Here is a 23,889-nt window from a genome sequence, read left to right on the forward strand (position 1 = left end):
CCACAAGCAACTGGACCCTCCGGGTTCGCTGTTTCCGAGCATCCCTAAACATATCCCTAGCCGGCATCGAAGACGAATGAAAAATCAGGCCCCAGGAAATGCGTTGCGAGACCCTTTCGCCCATCCACAAGTGTCATCAAAGGAAGGCTTTGGGTACATCTTAAGTTCCCCGGGGAGCCTTTACGCAGCCCCATATGCAACTGGACCCTCCGTGTTCGCTGTTTCCGAGCATCCCTAAACATAGCCCTAGCCGTCTTCGGAGACGAGTGAAAAATCAGGCCCCAGGAAATGCATTCCGAGCCCCTTTGGACCATCCAAAAGTGCCCCCAAAGGAAGGCTTTGGGTACAATTGAACTCCCCAGGGGAGCCTTTACGCAGCCCCACATGCAACTGGACCCTCCGGGTTCGCTGTTTCCGAGCATCCCTAAACATATCCCTAGCCGGCTTCGAAGACGACTGAAAAATCTGGCCCATGGAAACGCGTTGCGAGCCCTTTTCGCCCATTCAAAAGTGCCCCCAAAGGAAGGCTTTGGGTACAAGAGAACTCCCCAGGGGAGCCTTTACGCAGCCCCACATGCAACTGGACCCTCCGGGTTCGCTGTTTCTGAGCATCCCTATACATAGCCTTGGCCTTCATCGAAGACGACTGAAAAATCAGGCCCCAGGAAATGCGTTGCGAGACCCTTTCGCCCATCCAAAAGTGTCATCAAAGGAAGGCTTTGGGTACATCTGAAGTTCCCTGGGGAGCCTTTACGCAGCCCCACATGCAACTGGACCCTCCGGGTTCGCTGTTTCCGAGCATCCCTAAACATAACCCTTGCCGGCATCGAAGACGACTGAAAAATCTGGCCCATGGAAACGCGTTGCGAGTCCGTTCCGCCAATCGAAAAGTGCCCCCAAAGGAAGGCTTTGGGTACAAGAGAACTCCCCAGGGGAGCCTTTACGCAGCCCCACATGCAACTGGACCCTCCGGGTTCGCTGTTTCCGAGCATCCCTAAACATAGCCCTAGCCGTCTTCGGAGACGACTGAAAAATCAGGCCACAGGAAATGCGTTCCGAGTCCTTTTCGCCCATCCAAAAGTGCCCCCAAAGGAAGGCTTTGGGTACATCTGAAGTTCCCAGGGGAGCCTTTACGCAGCCCCACATGCAACTGGACCCTCCGGGTTCGCTGTTTCCGAGCATCCCTAAACATAGCCCTAGCCGTCATCGAAGACGACTGAAAAATCAGGCCCCAGGAAATGCGTTGCGAGACCCTTTCGCCCATTCAAAAGTGCCCCCAAAGGAAGGCTTTGGGTACATCTGAAGTTCCCAGGGGAGCCTTTACGGAGCCCCATATGCAACTGGACCCTCCGGGTTCGCTGTTTCCGAGCATCCCTAAACATAGCCCTAGCCGTCATCGGAGACGAGTGAAAAATCAGGTCCCAGGAAACGCGTTGCGAGCCCTTTTCGCCAATTCAAAAGTGCCCCCAAAGGAAGGCTTTGGGTACAAGAGAACTCCACAGGGGAGCCTATACGCAGCCCCACATGCAACTGGACCCTCCGGGTTCGCTGTTTCCGAGCATCCCTAAACATAGCCCTAGCCGGCATGGGAGTAGACTGAAAAACCGGGCCTCAGGAAATGCGTTCCAAGCCCCTTTGGACCATCCAAATGTGTCACCAAAGGAAGGCTTTGGGTACAAGAGAACTCCCCAGGGGAGCCTTTACGCAGCCCCACATGCAACTGGACCCTCCGGGTTCGCTGTTCCTGAGCAAACCTAAACGTATCCCTAGCCGTCATCGGAGACGAGTGAAAAATCAGGCCCCAGGAAATGCGTTGCGAGCCCCTTTGGACCATCCAAAAGTGCCCCCAAAGGAAGACTTTGGGTACAAGTGAACTCCCCAGGGGAGCCTTTACGCAGCCCCACATGCAACTAGACCATCCGGGTTCGCTGTTTCCGAGCATCCCTAAACATAGCCCTAGCTGGCATGGGAGTAGACTGAAAAACCGAGACTCAGGAAATGCGTTCCAAGCCCCTTTGGACCATCCAAATGTGTCACCAAAGGAAGGCTTTGGGTACAAGAGAACTCCCCAGGGGAGCCTTTACGCAGCCCCACATGCAACTGGACCCTCCGGGTTCGCTGTTCCTGAGCAAACCTAAACGTATCCCTAGCCGTCATCGGAGACGAGTGAAAAATCAGGCCCCAGGAAATGCGTTGCGAGCCCCTTTGGACCATCCAAAAGAGCCCCCAAAGGAAGGCTTTGGGTACAACTGAAGTTCCCAGGGGAGCCTTTACGCAGCCCCACATGCAACTGGACCCTCCGGGTTCGCTGTTTCTGAGCATCCCTAAACTTATCCCTAGCCGGCATCGAAGACGACTGAAAAATCCGCCCCAGGAAACGCGTTGCGAGACCCTTTCGCCCATCCAAAAGTGTCACCAAAGGAAGGATTTGGGTACATCTGAAGTTCCCCGGGGAGCCTTTAAGCAGCCCCATATGCAACTGGACCCCCTGGGTTCGCTGTTTCCGAGCATCCCTAAACATAGCCCTAGCCGTCATCGGAGACGACTGAAAAATCAGGCCCCAGGAAATGCGTTCCGAGCCCTTTTCGCCAATCCAAAAGTGCCCCCAAAGGAAGGCTTTGGGTACAAGAGAACTCCACAAGGGAGCCTTTAAGCAGCCCCACATGCAACTCGACATTCCGGGTTCGCTGTTCGTGAGCAAACCTAAACGTAGCCCTAGCCGTCATTGGAGACGAGTGAAAAATCAGGCCCCAGGAAATGCGTTCCGAGCCCTTTTAGCCCATTCAAAAGTGCCCCCAAAGGAAGTCTTTGGGTACAAGTGAACTCCTCAGGGGAGCCTTTACGCAGCCCCACATGCAACTGGACCCTCCGGGTTCGCTGTTTCCGAGCATCCCTAAACATAACCCTAGCCGGCATCGAAGACGAGTGAAAAATCAGGCCCCAGGAAATGCGTTCCGAGCCCTTTTCGCCCATCCAAAAGTGCCCCCAAAGGAAGGCTTTGGGTACAAGAGAACTCCCCAGGGGAGCCTTTACGCAGCCCCACATGCAACTAGACCCTCCGGGTTCGCTGTTTCCGAGCATCCCTAAACATAGCCCTAGCCGGCATCGGAGTAGACTGAAAAACCGGGCCTCAGGAAATGCGTTGCAAGCCCTTTTGGACCATCCAAAAGTGTCACCAAAGGAAGGCTTTGGGTACAAGAGAACTCCCCAGGGGAGCCTTTACGCAGCCCCACATGCAACTGGACCCTCCGGGTTCGCTGTTCCTGAGCATCCCTAAACATAGCCCTAGCCGGCATCGAAGACGACTGAAAAATCAGGCCCCAGGAAACGCGTTGCGAGACCCTTTCGCCCATTCAAATGTGCCCCCAAAGGAAGGCTTTGGGTACATCTGAAGTTCCCCGGGGAGCCTTTACGCAGCCCCATATGCAACTGGACCCTCCGGGTTCGCTGTTTCCGAGCATCCCTAAACATAACCCTAGCCGTCATCGGAGACGAGTGAAAAATCAGGCCCCAGGAAACGAGTTCCGAGCCCTTTTCGCCAATTCAAAAGTGCCCCCAAAGGAAGGCTTTGGGTACAACTGAAGTTCCCAGGGGAGCCTTTACGCAGCCCCACATTCAACTGGACCCTCCGGGTTCGCTGTTTCTGAGCATCCCTAAACATAGCCCTAGCCGGCATCGAAGACGACTGAAAAATCCGCCCCAGGAAACGCGTTTCGAGACCCTTTCGCCCATCCAAAAGTGTCACCAAAGGAAGGATTTGGGTACATCTGAAGTTCCCCGGGGAGCCTTTACGCAGCCCCATATGCAACTGGACCCCCCGGGTTCGCTGTTTCCGAGCATCCCTAAACATAGCCCTAGCCGTCATCGAAGACGACTAAAAAATCAGGCCCCAGGAAATGCGTTGCGAGCCCCTTTGGACCATCCAAAAGTGCCTCCAAAGGAAGGCTTTGGGTACAAGTGAACTCCCCACGGGAGCCTTTACGCAGCCCCACATGCAACTGGACCCTTTGGGTTCGCTGTTTCCGAGCATCCCTAAACATAACCCTAGCCGGCATCGAAGACGACTGAAAAATCAGGCCTCAGGAAACGTGTGTCGAGACCCTTTCGCCCATCCAAAAGTGCCCCCAAAGGAAGGCTTTGGGTACAAGAGAACTCCCCAGGGGAGCCTTTACGCAGCCCCACATGCAACTGGACCCTCCGGGTTCGCTGTTTCCGAGCATCCCTAAACATAGCCCTAGCCGTCTTCGGAGACGAGTGAAAAATCAGGCCACAGGAAATGCGTTCCGAGTCCTTTTCGCCAATCGAAAAGTGCCCCCAAAGGAAGGCTTTGGGTACAAGTGAACTCCCCAGGGGAGCCTTTACGCAGCCCCACATGCAACTGGACCCTCCGGGTTCGCTGTTTCCGAGCATCCCTAAACATAGCCCTAGCCGTCATCGGAGACGACTGAAAAATCAGGCCCCAGGAAATGCGTTCCGAGCCCTTTTCGCCAATCCAAAAGTGCCCCCAAAGGAAGGCTTTGGGTACAAGTGAACTCCCCAGGGGAGCCTTTACGCAGCCCCACATGCAACTCGACATTCCGGGTTCGCTGTTCGTGAGCAAACCTAAACGTAGCCCTAGCCGTCATTGGAGACGAGTGAAAAATCAGGCCCCATGAAATGCGTTCCGAGCCCTTTTCGCCCATCCAAAAGTGCCCCCAAAGGAAGGCTTTGGGTACAAGAGAACTCCCCAGGGGATCCTTTACGCAGCCCCACATGCAACTGGACCCTCCGGGTTCGCTGTTTCCGAGCATCCCTAAACATAGCCCTAGCCGGCATGGGAGTAGACTGAAAAACCGGGCCTCAGGAAATGCGTTGCAAGCCCTTTTGGACCATCCAAAAGTGTCACCAAAGGAAGGCTTTGGGTACAAGAGAACTCCCCAGGGGAGCCTTTACGCAGCCCCACATGCAACTGGACCCTCTGGGTTCGCTGTTCCTGAGCATCCCTAAACATAGCCCTAGCCGGCATTTAAGACGACTGAAAAATCAAGCCCCAGGAAACGCGTTGCGAGAACCTTTCGCCCATCCAAAAGTGCCCCCAAAGGAAGGCTTTGGGTACATCTGAAGTTCCCCGGGGAGCCTTTACGCAGCCCCATATGCAACTGGACCCTCCGGGTTCGCTGTTTCCGAGCATCCCTAAACATAGCCCTAGCCGTCTTCGGAGACGAGTGAAAAATCAGGCCCCAGGAAACGCGTTGCGAGACCCTTTCGCCCATCCAAAGGTGCCCCCAAAGGAAGGCTTTGGGTACATCTGAAGTTCCCCGGGGAGCCTTTACGCAGCCCAATATGCAACTGGACCCTCCGGGTTTGCTGTTTCCGAGGATCCCTAAACATAATATTAGCTGCTTTCGGAGAAGAGTGAAAAATCAGGCCCCAGGAAATGCGTTCCGAGCCCTTTTCGCCTATCCAAAAGTGTCCCCAAAGGAAGGCTTTGGGTACAAGAGAACTCCCCAGGGGAGCCTTTACGCAGCCCCACATGCAACTGGACCCTCCGGGTTCGCTGTTCCTGAGCATCCCTAAACATAGCCCTAGCCGTCATCGAAGACGACTGAAAAATCAGGCCCCAGGAAACGCGTTGCGAGACCCTTTCGCCCATCCAAAAGTGTCACCAACGGAAGGCTTTGGGTACAAGTGAACTCCCCAGGGGAGACTTCACGCATCCCCACATGCAACTGGACCCTCCGGGTTCGCTGTTTCCGAGCATCCCTAAACATAGCCCTAGCCGTCATCGGAGACAAGTGAAAAATCAGGCCCCAGGAAATGCGTTCCGAGTCCTTTTCGCCAATCCAAATGTGCCCCCAAAGGAAGGCTTTGGGTACAAGTGAACTCCCCAGGGGAGCCTTTACGCAGCCCCATATGCAACTGGACCATTCGGATTCGCTGTTTCCGAGCATCCCTAAACATATCCCTAGCCGGCATCGGAGACGAGTGAAAAATCAGGCCCCAGGAAACGCGTTGCGAGCCCTTTTCGCCCATCCAAAAGTGCCCCCAAAGGAAGGCTTTGGGTAAAAGTGAACTCCCCAGGGGAGCCTTTACGCAGCCCCACATGCAACTGGACCATCCGGGTTCGCTGTTTCCGAGCATCCCTAAACATAGCCCTAGCCGTCATCGGAGACGACTGAAAAATCAGGCCCCAGGAAATGCGTTCCAAGTCCTTTTCTCTAATCCAAAAGTGCCCCCAAAGGAAGGCTTTGGGTACAAGAGAACTCCCCAGGGGATCCTTTACGCAGCCCCACATGCAACTGGACCCTCCGGGTTCGCTGTTTCCGAGTATCCCTAAACATAGCCCTAGCCGCCTTCGGAGACGAGTGAAAAATCAGGCCCCAGGAAATGCGTTCCGAGTCCCTTTGGACCATCCAAAAGTGCCCCCAAAAAAAGGCTTTGGGTACAAGAGAACTCCCCAGGGGAGCCTTTACGCAGCCCCAAATGCAACTGGACCCTCCGGGTTTGCTGTTTCCGAGCATCCCTAAACATAGCCCTAGCCGTCATCGGAGACGAGTGAAAAATCAGGCCCCAGGAAATGCGTTCCGAGCCCTTTTCGCCCATCCAAAGGTGCCCCCAAAGGAAGGCTTTGGGTACAACTGAAGTTCCCCGGCGAGCCTTTACGCAGCCCCACATGCAACTGGACCCTCCGGGTTCGCTGTTTCCGAGCATCCCTAAACATAGCCCTAGCCGGCATCGGATACGACTGAAAAATCAGGCCCCAGGAAACGCGTTGCGAGACCCTTTCGCCCATCCAAAAGTGTCACCAACGGAAGGCTTTGGGTACAAGTGAACTCCCCAGGGGAGACTTCACGCATCCCCACATGCAACTGGACCCTCCGGGTTAGCTGTTTCCGAGCATCCCTAAACATAGCCCTAGCCGTCATCGGAGACAAGTGAAAAATCAGGCCCCAGGAAATGCGTTCCGAGTCCTTTTCGCCAATCCAAATGTGCCCCCAAAGGAAGGCTTTGGGTACAAGTGAACTCCCCAGGGGAGCCTTTACGCAGCCCCATATGCAACTGGACCCTCCGGGTTCGCTGTTTCCGAGCATCCCTAAACATATCCCTAGCCGGCATCGGAGACGAGTGAAAAATCAGGCCCCAGGAAATGCGTTCCGAGCCCTTTTCGCCCATCCAAAAGTGCCCCCAAAGGAAGGCTTTGGGTACAAGAGAACTCCCCAGGGGAGCCTTTACGCAGCCCCACATGCAACTGGACACTCCGGGTTCGCTGTTTCCGAGCATCCCTAAACATAGCCCTAGCCGTCATCGGAGACGAGTGAAAAATCAGGCCCCAGGAAATGCGTTCCAAGTCCTTTTCTCTAATCCAAAAGTGCCTCCAAAGGAAGGCTTTGGGTACAAGAGAACTCCCCAGGGGAGCCTTTACGCAGCCCCACATGCAACTGGACCCTCCGGGTTCGCTGTTTCCGAGCATCCCTAAATATAGCCCTAGCCGTCATCGGAGACGAGTGAAGAATCAGGCCCCAGGAAACGCGTTGCGAGACCCTTTCGCCCATCCAAAGGTGCCCCCAAAGGAAGGCTTTGGGTACAACTGAAGTTCCCCGGGGAGCCTTTACGCAGCCCCACATGCAACTGGACCCTCCGGGTTCGCTGTTTCCGAGCATCCCTAAACATAGCCCTAGCCGGCATCGGAGACGAGTGAAAAATCAGGCCCAAGGAAATGCGTTGCGAGCCCCTTTGGACCATCCAAAAGTGCCCCCAAAGGAAGGCTTTGGGTACAAGAGAACTCCCCAGGGGAGCCTTTACGCAGCCCCATAAGCAACTGGACCCTCCGGGTTCGCTGTTTCCGAGCATCCCTAAACATAGGCCTAGCAGGCATCGGAGACGACTGAAAAATCAGGCCCCAGGAAATGCGTTACGATCCTATTTCGCCAATCCAAAAGTGCCCCCGAAGGAAGGCTTTGGGTACAAGAGAACTCCCCAGGGGAGCCTTTATGCAGCCTTACATGCAACTGGACCCTCCGGGTTCGCTGTTTCCGAGCATCTCTAAACATAGCCCTAGCCGGCATGGGAGTAGACTGAAAAACCGGGCCCATGGAAACGCGTTGCGAGACCCTTTCGCCCATACAAAAGTGCCCCCAAAGGAAGGCTTGGGGTACAAGAGAACTCCCCAGGGGAGCCTTTACACAGCCCCACATGCAACTGGACCCTCCGGGTTCGCTGTTTCCGAGCAACCCTAAACATAGCCCTACCTGGCATGGGAGTAGACTGAAAAACCAGGCCGCAGGAAATGCGTTCCGGGCCCCTTTGGATCGTCTAAAAGTGCCCCCAAAGGAAGGCTTTGGGTACATCTGAAGTTCCCAGGGGAGCCTTTACGCTGCCCCATATGCAACTGGACCCTCCGGGTTCGCTGTTTCCGAGCATCCCTAAACGTCGCCCTAGCCGGTATCGGAGACGAGTGAAAAATCAGGCCCCAGGAAATGCGTTCTGAGTCCTTTTCGCCAATCCAAAAGTGCCCCCAAAGGAAGGCTTTGGGTACAAGAGAACTCCCCAGGGGAGCCTTTACGCAGCCCCACATGCAACTGGACACTCCGGGTTCGCTGTTTCCGAGCATCCCTAAACATAGCCCTAGCCGTCATCGGAGACGAGTGAAAAATCAGGCCCCAGGAAATGCGTTCCAAGTCCTTTTCTCTAATCCAAAAGTGCCCCCAAAGGAAGGCTTTGGGTACAAGAGAACTCCCCAGGGGAGCCTTTACGCAGCCCCACATGCAACTGAACCCTCCGGGTTCGCTGTTTCCGAGCATCCCTAAATATAGTCCTAGCCGTCATCGGAGACGAGTGAAGAATCAGGCCCCAGGAAACGCGTTGCGAGACCCTTTCGCCCATCCAAAGGTGCCCCCAAAGGAAGGCTTTGGGTACATCTGAAGTTCCCAGGGGAGCATTTACGCTGCCCCATATGCAACTGGACCCTCCGGGTTCGCTGTTTCCGAGCATCCCTAAACGTCGCCCTAGCCGGCATCGGAGACGAGTGAAAAATCAGGCCCCAGGAAATGCGTTCTGAGTCCTTTTCGCCAATCCAAAAGTGCCCCCAAAGGAAGGCTTTGGGTACAAGAGAACTCCCCAGGGGAGCCTTTACGCAGCCCCACATGCAACTGGACCCTCCGGGTTCGCTGTTTCCGAGCAACACTAAACATATCCCTAGCCGGCATGGGAGTAGACTGAAAAACTGGGCCTCAGGAAATGCGTTGCAAGCCCCTTTGGACCATCCAAAAGTGCCCCAAAAGGAAGGCTTTGGGTATAAGTGAACTCCCCAGGGGAGACTTTACGCAGCCCCACATGCAACTGGACCTTCTGGGTTTGCTGTTTCCGAGCATCCCTAAACATAGCCCTAGCCGGCATCGGAGACGACTGAAAAATCAGGCCCCAGGAAACGCATTGCGAGCCCTTTTCGCCAATTCAAAAGTGCCCCCAAAGGAAGGCTTTGGGTACAAGAGAACTCCCCAGGGGAGCCTTTACGCAGCCCCACATGCAACTGGACCTTCCGGGTTCGCTGTTTCCGAGCATCCCTAAACATAGCCCTAGCCGTCATCGGAGACGAGTGAAAAATCAGGCCCCAGGAAATGCGTTCCGAGCCCCTTTGGACCATCCAAAAGTGCCCCCAAAGGAAGGCTTTGGGTACAAGTGAAGTTTAAAGGGGAGCCTTTACGCAGCCCCACATGCAACTGGACCCTCCGGGTTTGCTGTTTCCGAGCAACCCTAAACATAGCCCTAGCCGGCATCGAAGATGACTGAAAAATCAGGCCCCAGGAAACGCGTTGCGAGACCCTTTCGCCCATCCAAAAGTGTCACCAACGGAAGGCTTTGGGAACAAGTGAACTCCCCAGGGGAGCCTTCACGCAGCCCCACATGCAACTGGACCCTCCGGGTTCGCTGTTTCCGAGCATCCCTAAACATATCACTAGCCGTCATGGGAGAGGAGTGAAAAATCAGGCCCCAGGAAATGCGTTCTGAGTCCTTTTCGCCAATCCAAAAGTGCCCCCAAAGGAAGGCTTTGGGTACAAGAGAACTCCCCAGGGGAGCCTTTACGCAGCCCCACATGCAACTGGACCCTCCGGGTTCGCTGTTTCCGAGCATCCCTAAACATAGCCCTAGCCGGCATCGGAGACGAGTGAAAAATCAGGCCCCAGGAAATGCGTTCCGAGCCCTTTTCGCCAATCCAAAAGTGCCCCCAAAGGAATACTTTGGGTACAAGTGAACTCCCCAGGGGAGCCTTTATGCAGCCCCATATGCAACTGGACCCTCCAGGTTCGTTGTTTCCGAGCATCCCTAAACATAGCCCTAGCCGGCATCGGAGACGAGTGAAAAATCAGGCCCCAGGAAATGTGTTCCGAGCCCTTTTCGCCAATCCAAAAGTGCCCCCAAAGGAAGGCTTTGGGTACAAGTGAACTCCCCAGGGGAGCCTTTATGCAGCCCCACTTGCAACTGGACCCTCCGGGTTCGCTGTTTCCGAGCATCCCTAAACATAGCCCTAGCCGGCATGGGAGTAGACTGAAAAAACGGGCCCATGGAAAGGCGTTGCGAGACCCTTTCGCCCATACAAAAGTGTCCCCAAAGGAAGGCTTTGGGTACATCTGAAGTTCCCAGGGGAGCCTTTACGCTGCCCCATATGCAACTGGACCCTCCGGGTTCGCTGTTTCCGAGCATCCCTAAACATAGCCCGAGTCGTCATCGGAGACGAGTGAAAAATCAGGCCCCAGGAAATGCGTTGCGAGCCCTTTTCGCCAATCCAAATGTGCCCCCAAAAGAAGGCTTTGGGTACAAGTGAACTCCCTAGGGGAGCGTTTACGCAGCCCCACATGTAACTGGACCCTCCGGGTTCGCTGTTTCTGAGCAAAGCTATACGTAGCCCTAGCCGTCATCGGAGAAGAGTGAAAAATCAGGCCCCAGGAAATGCGTTCCGAGCCCCTTTGGATCGTCTAAAAGTGCCCCCAAAGGAAGGCTTTGGGTACAAGTGAAGTTCAAAGGGGAGCCTTTACGCAGCCCCACATGCAACTGGACCCTCCGGGTTCGCTGTTTCCGAGCATCCCTAAACATAGCCCTAGCTGGCATCGAAGACGTGTGAAAAATCAGGCCCCATGAAATGCGTTACGAGACCCTTTCGCCCATCCAAATGTGCCCCCAAAGGAAGGCTTTGGGTACATCTGAAGTTCCCCGGGGAGCCTTTACTCAGCCCCACATGCAACTGGACCCTCCGGGTTCGCTGTTTCCGAGCATCCCTAAACATAGCCCTAGCCGTCATCGGAGACGCGTGAAAAATCAGGCCCCAGGAAATGCGTTCCCAGCCCTTTTCGCCAATCCAAAAGTGCCCCCAAAGGAAGGTTTTGGGTACAAGAGAATTCCCCAGGGGAGACTTTACGCAGCCCCACATGCAACTGGACCTTCCGGGTTCGCTCTTCCTGAGCAAACCTAAGCGTAGCCCTAGCCGTCAAAGGACACGGGTGAAAAATCAGGCCCCAGGAAATGCGTTCCGAGCCCCTTTCGCCCATCCAAAAGTGCCCCCAAAGGAAGGCTTTGGGTACAAGAGAACTCCCCAGGGGAGCCTTTACGCAGCCCCACATGCAACTGGACCCTCCGGGTTCGCTGTTTCCGAGCATCCCTAAACATAACCCTAGCCGGCATCGAAGACGACTGAAAAATCAGGCCCCGGGAAACGCGTTGCGAGCCAGTTTGGACCATCCAAAAGTGCCCCCAAAGGAAGGCTTTGGGTACAAGAGAACTCCCCAGGGGAGCCTTTATGCAGCCCCACATGCAACTGGACCCTCCGGGTTCGCTGTTTCCGAGCATCCCTAAACATAGCCCTAGCCGGCATCGGAAAGGAGTGAAAAATCAGGCCCCAGGAAACGCGTTGCGAGCCCTTTTCGCCAATCCAAAAGTGCCCCCAAAGGAAGGCTTTGGGTACAAGAGAACTCCCCAGGGGAGCCTTTACGCAGCCCCACATGCAACTGGACCCTCCGGGTTCGCTGTTCCTGAGCAAACCTAAACGTAGCCCTAGCCGTCATCGGAGACGAGTGAAAAATCAGGCCCCAGGAAATGCGTTCCGAGACCCTTTGGACCATCCAAAAGTGCCCCCAAAGGAAGGCTTTGGGTACAAGTGAACTCCCAAGGGGAGCCTTTACGCAGCCCCACATGCAACTGGACCCTCCGGGTTCGCTGTTTCCGAGCATCCCTAAACATAGCCCTAGCCAGCATCGAAGACGAGTGAAAAATCAGGCCCCAGGAAATGCGTTGCGAGCCCTTTTCGCTCATCCAAAAGTGCCCCCAAAGGAAGGCTTTGGGTACAAGAGAACTCCCCAAGGGAGCCTTTACGCAGCCCCACATGCAACTGGACCCTCCGGGTTCGCTGTTTCCGAGCAACCCTAAACATAGCCCTAGCCGTCATCTGAGACGAGTGAAAAATCAGGCCCCAGGAAACGCGTTGCGAGCCCTTTTCGCCAATCCAAATGTGCCCCCAAAGGAAGGCTTTGGGTACAAGTGAACTCCCCAGGGGAGCCATTATGCAGCCCCACATGCAACTGGACCCTCCGGGTTCGCTGTTTCTGAGCAAACCTATACGTAGCCCTAGCCGTCATCGGAGACGAGTGAAAAATCAGGCCCCAGGAAATGCGTTGCGAGCCCCTTTGGACCATCCAAAAGTGCCTCCAAAAGAAGGCTTTGGGTACAAGAGAACTCCCGAAGGGAGCCTTTACGCAGCCCCCTATGCAACTGGACCCTCCGGGTTCGCTGTTCCTGAGCAAACATAAACGTCGCCCTAGCCGTCATCGGAGACGAGTGAAAAATCAGGCCCCAGGAAATGCGTTCCGGGCCCCTTTGGATCGTATAAAGTGCCCCCAAAGGATGGCTTTGGGTACATCTGAAGTTCCCCGGGGAGCCTTTACGCAGCCCCCTATGCAACTGGACCCTCCGGGTTCGCTGTTTCCGAGCATCCCTAAACATAGCCCTAGCCGTCATCGGAGAGGAGTGAAAAATCAGGCCCCAGGAAATGCGTTCCGAGCCCTTTTCGCCAATCCAAAAGTGCCCCCAAAGAAAGGCTTTGGGTACAATTGAACTCCCCAGGGGAGCCTTTATGCAGCCCCACATGCAACTGGACCCTCCGGGTTCGCTGTTTCTGAGCAAACCTATACGTAGCCCTAGCCGTCATTGGAGACGAGTGAAAAATCAGGCCCCAGGAAATGCGTTCCGAGCCCCTTTGGACCATCCAAAAGTGCCTCCAAAAGAAGGCTTTGGGTACAAGAGAACTCCCGAAGGGAGCCTTTACGCAGCCCCACATGCAACTGGACCCTCCGGGTTCGCTGTTTCCGAGCATCCCTAAACATAGCCCTAGCCGGCATCGAAGACGACTGAAAAATCAGGCCCCTGGAAACGCGTTGCGAGACCCTTTCGCCCATCCAAAAGTGCCCCCAAAGAAGGCTTTGGGTACATCTGAAGTTCCCCGGGGAGCCTTTACGCAGCCCCACATGCAACTGGACCCTCGGGGTTCGCTGTTTCCGAGCATCCCTAAACATAGCACTAGCCGGCATCGGAGACGACTGAAAAATCAGGCCTCAGGAAACGTGTGTCGAGACCCTTTCGCCCATCCAAAAGTGCCCCCAAGGAAGGCTTTGGGTACAAGAGAACTCCCCAGGGGAGCCTTTACGCAGCCCCACATGCAACTGGACCCTCCGGGTTCGCTGTTTCCGAGCATCCCTAAACATAGCCCTAGCCGTCTTCGGAGATGAGTGAAAAATCAGGCCACAGGAAATGCGTTCCCAGTCCTTTTCGCCAATCCAAAAGTGCCCCCAAAGGAAGGCTTTGGGTACAAGTGAACTCCCCAGGGGAGCCTTTACGCAGCCCCACATGCAACTGGACCCTCCGGGTTCGCTGTTTCCGAGCATCCCTAAACATAGCCCTAGCCGGCATCGAAGACGACTGAAAAATCAGGCCCCAGGAAATGCGTTCCGAGCCCTTTTCGCCCATCCAAAAGTGCCCCCAAAGGAAGGCTTTGGGTACAAGAGAACTCCCCAGGGGAGCCTTTACGCAGCCCCACATGCAACTGGACCATCCGGGTTCGCTGTTTCCGAGCATCCCTAAACATAGCCCTAGCCGGCATGGGAGTAGACTGAAAAACTGGGCCTCAGGAAATGCGTTGCAAGCCCTTTTGGACCATCCAAAAGTGTCACCAAAGGAAGGCTTTGGGTACAAGAGAACTCCCCAGGGGAGCCTTTAGGCAGCCCCACATGCAACTGGACCCTCTGGGTTCGCTGTTCCTGAGCATCCCTAAACATAGCCCTAGCCGGCATTGAAGACGACTGAAAAATCAAGCCCCAGGAAACGCGTTGCGAGAACCTTTCGCCCATCCAAATGTGCCCCCAAAGGAAGGCTTTGGGTACATCTGAAGTTCCCCGGGGAGCCTTTACGCAGCCCCATATGCAACTGGACCCTCCGGGTTCGCTGTTTCCGAGCATCCCTAAACATAGCCCTAGCCGGCATGGGAGTAGACTGAAAAACCGGGCCTCAGGAAATGCGTTGCAAGCCCCTTTGGACCATCCAAAAGTGCCCCCAAAGGAAGGCTTTGGGTACATCTGAAGTTCCCCGGGGAGCCTTTACGCAGCCCAATATGCAACTGGACCCTCCGGGTTTGCTGTTTCCGAGGATCCCTAAACATAATATTAGCTGTTTTCGGAGACGAGTGAAAAATCAGGCCCCAGGAAATGCGTTCCGAGCCCTTTACGCCTATCCAAAAGTGTCCCCAAAGGAAGGCTTTGGGTACAAGAGAACTCCCCAGGGGAGCCTTTACGCAGCCCCACATGCAACTGGACCCTCCGGGTTCGCTGTTCCTGAGCATCCCTAAACATAGCCCTAGCCGTCATCGAAGACGACTGAAAAATCAGGCCCCAGGAAACGCGTTGCGAGACCCTTTCGCCCATCCAAAAGTGTCACCAACGGAAGGCTTTGGGTACAAGTGAACTCCCCAGGGGAGACTTCACGCATCCCCACATGCAACTGGACCCTCCGGGTTCGCTGTTTCCGAGCATCCCTAAACATAGCCCTAGCCGTCTTCGGAGACAAGTGAAAAATCAGGCCCCAGGAAATGCGTTCCGAGTCCTTTTCGCCAATCCAAATGTGCCCCCAAAGGAAGGCTTTGGGTACAAGTGAACTCCCCAGGGGAGCCTTTACGCAGCCCCATATGCAACTGGACCATTCGGGTTCCCTGTTTCCGAGCATCCCTAAACATAGCCCTAGCCGGCATCGGAGACGAGTGAAAAATCAGGCCCCAGGAAATGCGTTCCGAGCCCTTTTCGCCCATCCAAAAGTGCCCCCAAAGGAAGGCTTTGGGTACAAGAGAACTCCCCAGGGGAGCCTTTACGCAGCCCCACATGCAACTGGACACTCCGGGTTCGCTGTTTCCGAGCATCCCTAAACATAGCCCTAGCCGTCATCGGAGACGAGTGAAGAATCAGGCCCCTGGAAACGCGTTGCGAGACCCTTTCGCCCATCCAAAGGTGCCCCCAAAGGAAGGCTTTGGGTACAACTGAAGTTCCCCGGGGAGCCTTTACGCAGCCCCACATGCAACTGGACCCTCCGGGTTCGCTGTTTCCGAGCATCCCTAAACATAGCCCTAGCCGTCTTCGGAGACGAGTGAAAAATCAGGCCCCAGGAAATGCGTTGCGAGCCCCTTTGGACCATCCAAAAGTGCCACCAAAGGAAGGCTTTGGGTACAAGAGAACTCCCCAGGGGAGCCTTTACGCAGCCCCATAAGCAACTGGACCCTCCGGGTTCGCTGTTTCCGAGCATCCCTAAACATAGGCCTAGCAGGCATCGGAGACGAGTGAAAAATCAGGCCCCAGGAAATGCGTTCCGATCCTATTTCGCCAATCCAAAAGTGCCCCCAAAGGAAGGGTTTGGGTACAAGTGAACTCCCCAGGGGAGCCTTTATGCAGCCTTACATGCAACTGGACCCTCCGGGTTCGCTGTTTCCGAGCATCTCTAAACATAGCCCTAACCGGCATGGGAGTAGACTGAAAAACCGGGCCCATGGAAACGCGTTGCGAGACCCTTTCGCCCATACAAAAGTGCCCCCAAAGGAAGGCTTGGGGTACAAGAGAACTCCCCAGGGGAGCCTTTACACAGCCCCACATGCAACTGGACCCTCCGGGTTCACTGTTTCCGAGCAACCCTAAACATAGCCCTACCTGGCATGGGAGTAGACTGAAAAACCGGGCCTCAGGAAATGCGTTGCAAGCCCTTTTGGACCATCCAAAAGTGTCACCAAAGGAAGGCTTTGGGTACAAGAGAACTCCCCAGGGGAGCCTTTACGCTGCCCCATATGCAACTGGACCCTCCAGGTTCGCTGTTTCCGAGCATCCCTAAACGTCGCCCTAGCCGGCATCGGAGACGAGTGAAAAATCAGTCCCCAGGAAATGCGTTCTGAGTCCTTTTCGCCTATCCAAAAGTGCCCCCAAAGGAAGGCTTTGGGTACAGGAGAACTCCCCAGGGGAGCCTTTACGCAGCCCCACATGCAACTGGACCCTCCGGGTTCGCTGTTTCCGAGCAACCCTAAACATATCCCTAGCCGGCATGGGAGTAGACTGAAAAACCGGGCCTCAGGAAATGCGTTGCAAGCCCCTTTGGACCATCCAAAAGTGCCCCAAAAGGAAGGCTTTGGGTACAAGTGAACTCCCCAGGGGAGACTTTACGCAGCCCCACATGCAACTGGACCTTCTGGGTTCGCTGTTTCCGAGCATCCCTAAACATAGCCCTAGCCGGCATCGGAGACGACTGAAAAATCAGGCCCCAGGAAACGCATTGCGAGCCCTTTTCGCCAATTCAAAAGTGCCCCCAAAGGAAGGCTTTGGGTACAAGAGAACTCCCCAGGGGAGCCTTTACGCAGCCCCACATGCAACTGGACCTTCCGGGTTCGCTGTTTCCGTGCATCCCTAAACATAGCACGAGCCGTCATCGGAGACGAGTGAAAAATCAGGCCCCAGGAAATGCATTCCGAGACCCTTTCGCCCATCCAAAAGTGCCCCCGAGGGAAGGCTTTGGGTACAACTGACCTCCCCAGGGGAGCCTTTACGCAGCCCCACATGCAACTGGACCATCCGGGTTCGCTGTTTCCGAGCATCCCTTAACATAGCCCTAGCCGTCTTCGGAGACGAGTGAAAAATCAGGCCGCAGGAAATGCGTTCCGAGTCCTTTTCTCCAATCCATAAGTGCCCCCAAAGGAAGGCTTTGGGTACAAGAGAACTCCCCAGGGGAGCCTTTATGCAGCCCCACATGCGACTAGACCCTCTGGGTTCGCTGTTTCCAAGCAACTCTAAATATATTCCTAGACGGCATCGAAGACGACTGAAAAATCAAGCCCCAGGAAATGCGTTCCGAGCCCTTTTCGCCCATCCAAAAGTGCCCCCAAAGGAAGGCTTGGGGTACAAGAGAACTCCCCATGGGAGCCTTTACGCAGCCCCATATGCAAATGGACCCTCCGGGTTTGTTGTTTCCGAGCAACCCTAAACATAGCCCTAGCCGGCATGGGAGTACACTGAAAAACTGGGCCCAGGAAACGCGTTGCGAGACCCTTTTGCCCATCCAAAAGTGCCCCCAAAGGAAGGCTTTGGGTACAAGAGAACTCCCCAGGGGAGCCTTTATGCAGCCCCACATGCAAATGGACCTTCCGGGTTCGCTGCTCTTGAGCAAACCTAAAAGTAGCCCTAGCCGTCATCGGAGACGAGTGAAAAATCAGGCCCCAGGAAATGCGTTGCGAGCCCCTTTGGACCATCCAAAAGTGCCCCCAAAGGAAGGCTTTGAGTACAAGAGAACTCCCCAGGGGAGCCTTTACGCAGCCCCACATGCAACTGGACCCTCCGGGTTCGCTGTTTCCGAGCAACCCTAAACATATCCCTAGCCAACATCGAAGACGACTGAAAAATCAGGCCCCAGGAAATGCATTCCGAGTCCTTTTCGCCCATCCAAACGTGCCCCCAAAGGAAGGTTTTGGTTACAAGAGAACTCCCCAGGGGAGCCTTTACGCAGCCCCACATGCAACTGGACCCTCCGGGTTCGCTGTTTCCGAGCATCCCTAAACATAGCCCTAGCCGGCATCGAAGACGACTGAAAAATCAGGCCCCAGGAAATGCGTTGCGAGCCTCTTTGGACCATTCAAAAGTGTCACCAAAGGAAGGCTTTGGGTACAAGTGAACTCCCCAGGGGAGCCTTTACGCAGCCCCACATGCAACTGGACCCTCCGGGTTCGCTCTTTCGGAGCATGCCTAAACATAGCCATAGCCGGCATCGAAGACGACTGAAAAATCAGGCCCCAGGATACGTGTTGCGAGCCCTTTTCGCGCATCCAAACGTGCCCCCAAAGGAAGGCTTTGGGTACAAGAGAACTCCCCAGGGGAGCCTTTACGCAGCCCCACATGCAACTGGACCCTCCGGGTTCGCTGTTTCCGAGCATCCCTAAACATAGCCCTAGCCGGCATCGAAGACGAGTGAAAAATCTGGCCCCAGGAAATGCGTTGCGAGCCCTTTTCGCCCATCCAAAAGTGCCCCCAAAGGAAGGCTTGGGGTACATCTGAAGTTCCCCGGGGAGCCTTTATGCAGCCCCACATGCAACTGGACCCTCCGGGTTCGCTGTTTCCAAGCAACCCTATATATATTCCTAGCCGGCATGGGAGTAGACTGAAAAACAGGGCCTCAGAAAACGCGTTGCAAGCCCCTTTGGACCATCCAAAAGTGCCCCCAAAGGAAAGCTTTGGGTACATCTGAAGTTCCCAGGGGAGCCTTTACGCAGCCCCACATGCAACTGGACCCTCCGGGTTCGCTGTTTCCAAGCATCCCTATACATATCCCTAGCGGGCATCGAAGACGTATGAAAAATCAAGCCCCAGGAAATGCGTTGCGAGCCCCTTTGGACCATCCCAAAGTGTCACCAAAGGAAGGCTTTGGGTACAAGAGCACTCCCCAGGGGAGCCTTTACGCAGCCCCACATGCAACTGGACCCTCCGGGTTTGCTGTTTCCGAGCATCCCTAAACATAGCCCTATCCGGCATCGGAGACGACTGAAAAATCAGGCCCCAGGAAATGCGTTCCGAGTCCTTTTCACGAATCCAAAAGTTGCCCCAAAGGAAGGCTTTGGGTACAAGTGAACTCCCCAGGGGAGCCTTTATGCAGCCCCACATGCAACTGGACCCTCCGGGTTCGCTGTTTCCGAGCATCCCTAAACATAGCCCTAGCCGGCATCGAAGACGACTGAAAAATCAGGCCCCAGGAAACGCGTTGCGAGACCCTTTCGCCCATCCAAAAGTGCTCCCAAAGGAAGGCTTGGGGTACATCTGAAGTTCCCCGGGGAGCCTTTACTCACCCCCATATGCAACTGGACCCTCTGGGTTCGCTGTTTCCGAGCATCCCTAAACATAGCCAGAGCCGGCATCGGAGACGACTGAAAAATCAGGCTCCAGGAAATGCATTCCGAGCCCCGTTGGACCATCCAAAAGTGCCCCCAAAGGAAGGCTTTGGGTACAACTGAACTCCCCAGGGGAGCCTTTACGCAGCCCCACATGCAACTGGACCCTCCGGGTTCGCTGTTACCGAGCAACCCTTAATATAACACCAGCCAGCATGGCAGACGACTGAAAAATCGGGCCCCAGAAAACGCGTTACAAGCCCTATTCGCCCATCCAAAAGTGCCCCGAAAGGAAGGCTTTGGGTACAAGTGAACTCCCCAGGGGAGCCTTTATGCAGCCCCACATGCAACTGGACCCTCCAGGTTCGCTCTTTCCAAGCAACACTAAACATAGCCCTAGCCGGCATGGGAGACGACTGAAAACTCTGGCCCCAGAAAACGCTTTCCGAGCCCCTTTCGCCCATTCAAAAGTGCACCCAAAGGAAGGCTTTGGGTACAAGTGAACTCCCCAGGGGAGCCTTTATGCAGCCCCACATGCAACTGGACCCTCCGTGTTCGCTGTTTACGAGCAACCCTAAATATAACCCTAGCAAGCATGGCAGACGACTGAAAACTCGGGCCACAGAAAAAGAGTTTCAAGCCTCGTTCGCCCATCCAGAAGTGCCCCTATAGGAAGACTTTGGATACAACTGAACTCCCCAAGGGAGCCTTTATGCAGCCCCACATGCAACTGGACCCTCCGGGTTCACTCTTTCACCGCAAGACTAAATATAGCCCTCGGCGCAAAGGGAGAAAACTGGAAAAGCGGGCCTCAGAAAAGGCATTGCGATTCCCCTTGGACCATTCAAAAGTGCCCCCAGAGGAAGTCTTTGGGTACAAGTGAACTCCCCAGGGGAGACTTTACGCAGCCCCACATGCAACTGGACCCTCCGGGTTCTCTCTTACTGAGCAACACTAAACATAGCCCTAGCCCACATGGGAGGCGACTGAAAACTCGGGCCCCAGAAAAATCGTTTCAAGCCCCATTCACCCATCCAGAAGTGCCCACAAAGGAAGGCTGTGGGAACAACTGAAGTCCCCAGGGGAGCCTTTATGCAGCCCCACATGCAACTGGACCCTCCGCGTTCGCTCTTTCCGAGCAACACTAAACATATCCCTAGCCGGCATGGGAGGCGACTGAAAACCCGGGCCCCAGAAAACGCATTCCGAGCCCCTTTTGCCCATTCAAAAGTGCACCCAAAGGAAGGCTTTGGGTACAAGTGAACTCCCCAGGGGAGCCTTTACGCAGCCCCAAATGCAACTGGACCCTCCGGGTTCGCTGTTACCGAGCAACCCTTAATATAACACCAGCCAGCACGGCAGACGACTGAAAAATCGGGCCCCAGAATACGCGTTACAAGCCCTATTCGCCCATCCAAAAGTGCCCCCAAAGGAAGGCTTTGGGTACAAGTGAACTCCCCAGGGGAGCCTTTATGCAGCCCCACATGCAACTGGACCCTCCGGGTTCACTCTTTCACCGCAAGCCTAAATATATCCCTTGCCGCAATGGGAGAAGACTGAAAATGCGGGCCTAAGAAAACGCATTGCGATTCCCCTTGAACCATCCAAAAGTGTCACCAAAGGAAGGCTTTGGGTACAAGTGAACTCCCCAAGGGAGCCTTTATGCAGCCCCACATGCAACTGGACCCTCCGGGTTCACTCTTTCACCGCAAGACTAAATATAGCCCTCGACGCAATGGGTGAAGACTGAAAAAGTGGGCCTCAGAAAACGCATTGCGATTCCCCATGGACCATCCAAAAGTGCCCCAAAGGAAGGCTTTGTGTACATCTGAACTCCCCAGGGGAGCCTTTATGCAGCCCCACATGCAACTGGACCCTCCAGGTTCGCTCTTTCACCGCAAGACTAAATATATCCCTCGGCGCAATGGGAGAAGACTGAAAAAGCGGGCCTCAGAAAAGGCATTGCGATTCCCCTTGGACCATTCAAAAGTGCCCCAAAGGAAGTCTTTGGGTACAAGTGAACTCCCCAGGGGAGCCTTTACGCAGCCCCACATGCAACTGGACCCTCCGGGTTCGCTGTTACCGAGCAACCCTTAATATAACACCAGCCAGCATGGCAGACGACTGAAAAATCGGGCCCCAGAAAACGCGTTACAAGCCCTATTCGCCCATCCAAAAGTGCCCCGAAAGGAAGGCTTTGGGTACAAGTGAACTCCCCAGGGGAGCCTTTATGCAGCCCCACATGCAACTGGACCCTCCGTGTTCGCTCTTTCACAGCAACCCTAAATATAACCCTGGCCCGCATGGCAGACGACTGAAAAATCGGGCCCCAGAAAACGCGTTACAAGCCCCATTCGCCCATCCAAAAGTGCCCCCAAAGGAAGGCTTTGGGTACAACTGAACTCTCCAGGGGAGCATTTATGCAGCCCCACTTGCAACTGGACCCTCCGGGTTCACTCTTTCACCGCAAGCCTAAATATAGCCCTCGGGGCAATGGGAGAAGACTGAAAAAGCGGGCCTAAGAAAACGCATTGCGATTCCCCTTGGACCATCCAAAAGTGCCCCCAAAGGAAGGCTTTGGGTACATGTGAACTCCCCAGGGGAGCCTTTATGCAGCCCCACATGCAACTGGACCCTCCGGGTTCACTCTTTCACCGCAAGACTAAATATAGCCCTCGACGCAATGGGTGAAGACTGAAAAAGTGAGCCTCAGAAAACGCATTGCGATTCCCCTTGGACCATCGAAAAGTGCCCCAAAGGACGGCTTTGGGTACATCTGAACTCCCCAGGGGAGCCTTTATGCAGCCCCACATGCAACTGGACCCTCCGGGTTCGCTCTTACCGAGCAACAGTAAACATAGCCCTAGCAGGCATGGGAGACGACTGAAAACTCGGGCCCCAGAAAAAGCATTCCGAGCCCCTTTCGCCCATTCAAAAGTGCCCCCAAAGGAAGGCTTTGGGTACAAGTGAACTCCCCAGGGGAGCCTTTATGCAGCCCCACATGCAACTGGACCCTCCGTGTTCTCTCTTTCACAGCAACCCTAAATATAACCCTGGCCCGCATGGCAGACGACTGAAAAATCGGGCCCCAGAAAACGCGTTACAAGCCCTATTCGCCCATCCAAAAGTGCCCCGAAAGGAAGGCTTTGGGTACAAGTGAACTCCCCAGGGGAGCCTTTATGCAGCCCCACATGCAACTGGACCCTCCGGGTTCACTCTTTCACCGCAAGACTAAATATAGCCCTCGGCGCAAAGGGAGAAGACTGGAAAAGCGGGCCTCAGAAAAGGCATTGCGATTCCCCTTGGACCATTCAAATGTGCCCCCAAAGGAAGTCTTTGGGTACAAGTGAACTCCCCAGGGGAGACTTTACGCAGCCCCACATGCAACTGGACCCTCCGGGTTCTCTCTTACCGAGCAACACTAAACATAGCCCTAGCCCACATGGGAGGCGACTGAAAACTCTGGCCCCAGAAAAATCGTTTCAAGCCCCATTCACCCATCCAGAAGTGCCCACAAAGGAAGGCTGTGGGAACAACTGAAGTCCCCAGGGGAGCCTTTATGCAGCCCCACATGCAACTGGACCCTCCGCGTTCGCTCTTTCCGAGCAACACTAAACATATCCCTAGCCGGCATGGGAGGCGACTGAAAACTCGGGCCCCAGAAAACGCATTCCGAGCCCCTGTTGCCCATTCAAAAGTGCACCCAAAGGAAGGCTTTGGGTACAAGTGAACTCCCCAGGGGAGCCTTTACGCAGCCCCAAATGCAACTGGACCCTCCGGGTTCGCTGTTACCGAGCAACCCTTAATATAACACCAGCCAGCACGGCAGACGACTGAAAAATCGGGCCCCAGAATACGCGTTACAAGCCCTATTCGCCCATCCAAAAGTGCCCCCAAAGGAAGGCTTTGGGTACAAGTGAACTCCCCAGGGGAGCCTTTATGCAGCCCCACATGCAACTGGACCCTCCGGGTTCACTCTTTCACCGCAAGCCTAAATATATCCCTTGCCGCAATGGGAGAAGACTGAAAATGCGGGCCTAAGAAAACGCATTGCGATTCCCCTTGAACCATCCAAAAGTGTCACCAAAGGAAGGCTTTGGGTACAAGTGAACTCCCCAAGGGAGCCTTTATGCAGCCCCACATGCAACTGGACCCTCCGGGTTCACTCTTTCACCGCAAGACTAAATATAGCCCTCGACGCAATGGGTGAAGACTGAAAAAGTGGGCCTCAGAAAACGCATTGCGATTCCCCATGGACCATCAAAAAGTGCCCCAAAGGAAGGCTTTGGGTACATCTGAACTCCCCAGGGGAGCCTTTATGCAGCCCCACATGCAACTGGACCCTCCAGGTTCGCTCTTTCCAAGCAACACTAAACATAGCCCTAGCCGGCATGGGAGACAACTGAAAACATGGCCCCAGAAAATGCTTTCCGAGCCCCTTTCGCCCATTCAAAAGTGCACCCAAAATAAGGCTT

Source organism: Anas platyrhynchos, chromosome 3, assembly GCF_047663525.1.
Source record: "Anas platyrhynchos isolate ZD024472 breed Pekin duck chromosome 3, IASCAAS_PekinDuck_T2T, whole genome shotgun sequence".
NCBI lineage: Eukaryota > Metazoa > Chordata > Aves > Anseriformes > Anatidae > Anas > Anas platyrhynchos.